Source organism: Theobroma umbraticum, unplaced genomic scaffold (genome assembly GCF_002168275.2).
Source record: "Theobroma umbraticum cultivar Fairchild unplaced genomic scaffold, ASM216827v3 scaffold_30.0, whole genome shotgun sequence".
NCBI lineage: Eukaryota > Viridiplantae > Streptophyta > Magnoliopsida > Malvales > Malvaceae > Theobroma > Theobroma umbraticum.
In genome coordinates, this window is record NW_018397254.1 from 1,055,987 (window position 1) to 1,062,538 (window position 6,552).

Below are 6,552 nucleotides of genomic sequence, written 5' to 3' on the forward strand. Positions count from 1 at the left end.
TACTGCCGTTTGTTGCCGTCTCTTTCGTTGTCTGCTTCGAAACAGGCAACAGGGTTGGCTCGAGTTAACCCGGCAGAATTTGGGGTTTTTTCGTTTTCTTAAATTTTATAGTATTTCTCGTTTATGTCTCGGAAGGAAGACTTGAGGTCCGTGAGTTGCCCTGGGAAGGAGATACAATTACGGGCTTCTGCCACTGATATGTGGGGTCCACGCAAACACGTGGGAAGTGTTGGATCTTGATCCTTGTAACCTGTTGTCTTTCCCAGACAATTTTCGAGCGGGTCGGTGGCCCTCGTCAACACACGTCACCCAAGTTGCCAAACTGGAGTTCATACGTTGTTGGGTTTCCGTGGGGTCCCCTGTCCAGGTGTAGTGTTCCCCCAACGTTGTCGTTTTGAGTTTTATTATTCAATTCGTCATGTTTTTTTCACTATTTTTTTCCTCTTAGTAAGAATTACCAGTAACTAGAAAGCAAAGCAATGTGACACCTTGGAGACGTCGAGATTTCATTCAAAGTAAAACAAATTTGAATATTTGACCTCAGTCAATCTTCTAATCTTATACTTTCTACAACCTTTGATTTTATTCAAAAAGTTCGAATCTTCAATGACTTAATCCGTTAAAATAACTTTATCAATTGAGTTAACTAATCATGTTTTACAGGTATTTAGAGATTTAATTCATTAATTGATCATTAATATATAATTTTTTATCTAAATAATAAAATTCGAATTATTTTTTAAAATGAATATTATAAAAATTACATTATGTCCTCTGTACCGTAAGTTTTTGTGCATCACACTTCAGAGAAGTCTTGGGAGAGTAGTAAGTAGGGCAGGGCAATCAATGACCCATACGTCAGAATAGGCTGCTTTACCGCTATTTCCTGGAAGGAAGAAGACGAAGAAGAAAGAGGGCAATTGATTTGTTTAATACTAACTTCAGTTTAAATTAATTAACCGATCCTATTCCGTCTTTTGCATCTTTTGTATATATAGGCACAATAAGCAACTGTTTGTCCCCCATGTGGAAAAAATCTAATACGAATTTTTGAGATGCCTTCCTCACTAGCCATCTTATGTGCTCTTTTTTCTTCTTGATTAATAATTAATTAATTAATTAAAATTAAAACTTTATTAAAAATGATAATATTATACTAGTAAACAATTTATTATGAACCCCCTACAATCATAATGCTAGTGCTAAATGTTTCATTGCTGGTGGCCAACTATAAGCTGCCGGTGCCAATTCAGCAACCAAATGCAAGAATCAACTAAATTCGCAGGGAATGTACAAAATATGATTTCTCATGCAACTACTATATGATTTTCCTATTATTTAATTTGACCTTTGTAAAATTAACAATTTATTTGGTTTGAATTCAAATTCTAAATAGATTTTGTATTCATAACACTTTTAGCTTCATTTCTAACTAAATAAAAAAAAAAAGTTAGATATGTCACAAAAATTGATCTAAATCCAAATCCAAGACATTAATTTAAAGTTAAGTAAATTTAATCCGGGTTCATCGAATCCACATCAGCATCATTAGTTAAATAGTTACCTTTACTGGTGTGGATAAGCATTCTAGTTTAGGGGTTAAGCCTTTGTTTTTTTTTTAAAGAGAATATGGACGAGAGATGAAGACAAACCAATCACCTTTAGGGTTTGTGTATGTTTGCCTGTACACTGTGTATAATTGTGCGTCAAACCCAGATTGCTTTTACTTAACTTTATTGCTTGACACCTGTCATATTATGATATTAATTTGTAGCTTTATATTTAAATTATGAATAATATATATATATATATATATTTATATATGTGCGTATGTATGAAATAAGTTTTGTGACCCTTTCTCTTTTCGAAGAGTTGATATTCTCCGATTATATCTTGCTGAAAAATGCTTTTTCCTTTTTCTCGATCTTCTGCTGGATTGGAAGAGTTTGTATTAAGAAATTGTAATGGAGGATTACGGCAATGAGGAAGTACGCGTTGGATGGTTTAGTGCACTTAGATGGAATGTGATGATAAAGAGTATGATGAGTGAATGATGATCATGCCCTTACCAATCACATGCTTTCTAATATATTTTGTAGTTTGATTCATTATCAGATTTAATTCTAACAATTGATATTAATTTTCTTTTTGAATGAAAAATACATGCGATAATTATTGAGTTATATACTGGGGACTAGTGAAATAAATAAATAATTTGCCGTCATCAAGGGATGGCTGCTGCAGCAGCCGGCTGTGTGAGCAATCAAAGAGGTGATGAGGAGGCTCCTTGTGATCCCAGCTACAATGTTGAAAGGGAAACATGCCGTGGATTCCCCCACCGTGCCCTCAAATAGGGGATGCGCCCTTTTACTATGTCGACAGTACAACAAGACTAAAGACAGCAATAGTAATTCTTTATCATTATTTGCACAGCAATTATATGTGCTGACGGCTGAGAGAGAGGTCTGATTGCTGTGGGGTTAATTCATTTTTCTATCCCCCACCCCCATGTGGAGACCAATTTCCCCCTTGTTCCTTGGTCACCCGTAACCATGCACAACCTTCCAACATAAACAAGTTTCAATTTGCTTAGATCATGCTTATTTCTTCCTCTTCTTTCTTTTGAATTCAAAGCTTTTTAACTTTAACCCTTTCAACCTGGTGAGAAATCGAGGACATATAATTCAATTATTAAGCCACTCCAGAAAAGATCAAAATATCATAACGTCACCATATTTGTTTTTATTTTTGGTCACACCTCACCCCCACAAATCTACAAGCCCGACCCTTTTGAATAAAAATAAAATAAAATAAAAAAAGGAAAAGATAAAAAAAAAAAAACGGAAATCAGAGGAAAGTCCCCCCACAAGATTATGAAAGTGGCAGCCACGCTTGGTAGCGGAGCTAAGATTTGGTATTTAGGGATGAATAAGAGATAAGTTGGTCGTGGATATTGAAGTAGTGGGACTTAAAAGAATAATTTTACCATAATAAATTTTATTTTAATTTTTAAATTTATTAAAATTAATTATGGAACAATTGTTATGAAATATCTCAATAAACAAAAAAAAATTTACAAAAATAAAATTATATATCATTTTAAAATATATATATATATATATTACAAAATTTTAAAACTTTTAAAAAGATGAGCTCCTATTAACCTCTTATTCTCTTCGTCCACTGACCACACCTTTGGTACCCACCTAGGAATAGAGCATAGGTGAATGTGGGGGGAACCCTAGGCCTAGAGAATTAATACCCAAAAAGAGATGGACCTTAGGGTTTAGTTTATTTAAGGTGGAATACCTTAAAAATAACTAAAGAATGAGGCACTTTGGGTTGGAATCCATGTGAAGACAATCATGGAGGGGTTAAGAAAATGGGTTTTTTTTTTTTTATATAACCCTTTGAGTGGAGCCTAAACCAGTAATTGTTTCCATGTAAACATAATTAACTTAATTTAATTTAATATTTTAAAAAAAAATTGTGAGGGGAGGATGGAGAAGCAGAGTGGGATTTTGGTCCCCCGCCAGATTATGCAGGTATTGACTTTTTTTTTTTTGACTTGATTAAGGGTTTCCCAACCGTTGGATCAGATATATCTTTTACCCTATGGATGTGAACTTCTCAATTCCTTTCTTGTCCAAAAATCTTCAATTTTACTTGATATCCTCTTGTTTTTTCTTCTAATACTTTGACCCTTTTTTTCCCCATTTTAGGACAAAGGACACAAAATCCTGTGTGGAGCTTGCCACTGAACTGGAGACACGTAAACCTGGGCCATGAGTTCTGTCTCATGATTTTTGTCCTCACACAAAAATAGGTAATTTCATTTTAATTAATTAATTAATTACATAGTGATTTTTTCTCTTGTACCAACCAACCAAGCTTAAGCCAATTTGAAGGACTTTGTTTCTTCGTCAATACTCCCAATTTATTATTAATAATGACTCTTTCAAGACATATGGTAACATATTATTGGGTGCGCGTGCACACCAGGGTTGTTGGAATATATAGAGCAAACAAGAAATTATTATTCCTTAACCAAGCAATCCCATGGCAAAAGATAAAGCAAAAATCTTGAAAATAAGGCAGGATCCCCTTCATAATTAACGGTTTTTTTTTTCAATTATAATATTATTCAGCAAGTCATTTAAACCCCCAAAGATTGGTCAAACTCAATAGCTTACCAGATACCACTAATTCAAAAGTCAAATTCCATGTTACTACCCTTTCATTGGCATTTCAATTTTCTTTTTCTTTTTCCTCATTGCCCCAAAATTTGAAACCCTATTGGCTACCCACTTTAGTGCTTCAAATTGGGTCAAGAAGGAATCCAACTGTGGGACTGTTACACTATAACATTTGGGGATAAGTCTTGTGGCATATGCAATAAGATGCTTCTTCCTTTGGTTTCAAAGTTTGTAATAAAACATTTGAGTAATCCACATTATTCAATGTATAATACTCAACTTTAGTTTTCTTCGTACATTTGAAGTAGTTAGGTAGGTAGAAAATACATAGAGAGCGTATAGGATGATATATATGTCAAGCTTGATGTTAAGCTGCTAGCTTACCTACCAACAATATGAAGATTATACTAATCCAACATCAAATAGTTTTAATTGCTGCTTAATTGTGTGTTTGTTCATTTGGTCAAATTGGAGAAAGGATGACATAACAAGATGTTTAATTATGTGACTAATCATGCAACTACTGACAATACATTTAGGGAAGCCTAAACACATTCAGCAAAGATTGTTTAAGTGATGATTCCTTGGAAAAGATTAATACCAGAAAAGAAGAAAGATTTATTACAGATTAAGGGAAGACATCAAGTCTTAATTACTGCTAAATCAAATCACATTCAATTCTTCCCCTTGGTACCCTGATCACTGCAAAGTATATGTAATTCATGAGGGTCCTCTACCAGTGTCTTTTCATGGCGTTTGAAAAGCATTTCCATTTTGGCTTATATGGCAGCAGATTGCCAAAGGCAGTCCCAAACCTGGATTTTAATATATGTCCATGAGCCTACACAGCCTATATAAGATTATCTCTCCTAACTGTTCCCGAATGCTTGCCAAACGAGCCTGTCCACATGCCCTTGTAATAAAAAATATTTAGAAATTGAACAGTTCAAAACCCTGACACAAAGAGTATAAAAGTCTGTAATTACCGGCTGATAAGAGCTTTCAGATAAAGAAAATTTGGGGTTTTGATCAGTTGTATTGCTTGCAAAATGGAAATGCTGCCATGAAAGGTTATTGAATCTTTAAAGGTTTGAAGAGAATACATCACTGCACAGTGCAAAGAATCATTGAAGTAAACTAAGTCGGAGATAAGTATCATTGAGAGGCATATTCCCATAATTAAATATTTCTAGGGAAATGGAACATAAAGTAATCTGCTCAAGGTCATGATACCCTGGGCTCCAGCCCTAACAAATGTGGGCTTCTAACATGAGAAAAAGGATTAAAAGTAGGGAGCAGTTAGCCTAATGATGGTCTAATCTAGTCTTAATTTAATAATAGTTTATAACAAAACATAATGGAGGATTAAGGGACAATAGAGCAGCTAAGTTCTCTTTGTCAACATCAACTTGCCCATGTGCATCATCGGATTCATGAGCCTCAACAGTTATCACCACCAAGCAAGTTGGTTTCATTACCTTTAATGTCGGCTTAAAAACAATATTGCCATAACCTAATATTCGTACTATCAACAAATAGAAACTTGTTGGGGATCAACTTCATTCAAGCCAAGATTATTTTCATAGGAGAGTTTTCCAAACCAAGAATCTTTGTCTAATTGTCTTCAACAAGTTGTAGGGATTAATGTGTCAAAGGTAATTGGGTCATAGATTATATGAATCTTATACTTCTCTCTGGTTATAACTTATTGTAGAAAAGAATGCTTTTGAGGTTTCTCTTATTTGACATGATCAAAGTCATGATTAAAGGCAACAGCAGAAGCTTCAGAATTAAAGTGACAGGTGGGTCATGAAGCTGTGAAAGATCCTTGCGGAACAAGGCTAAAGCGTTCGAAACTTTATGGAAGAAAAACGGAAAAGTGACCACAACCTCAGAAACCTGCCAGGAAATCTCCTTAAAATGAACTAACTGGATCAAAGGGCTTAACAAACCTGTGATATAATCATTAATTTACTTGCAGGTTGCAGCAATTAACTGGATTCAATCAAAATATATGCTAAGGCAGATGATTATTCGAATTAAATAGTATCTTTTCCTGAAAGAATTCAAAAGATTTCACTCAATTGCTTCATATTAAAACGCAAAATAGAAATTTTAAGTACAACTTTATTGTAAGCAGCATAGGAATGAGTCCATCAACATGTAGTTGTATATTTTATTCATGCAAAAACGTACAGAATCCATTCTCGTGGACTGCAGTTACAAGATTAACATCAAACGGCCTGCAATATCTTCAAGCTCCTCTCAGAAAATGTTTCTGATACTCACCTAATCTTGTGGAAGGAAGTTCCAGTATCCGAAAATCAATGATATTTCAAAGGAAGGGCAAGTCGAA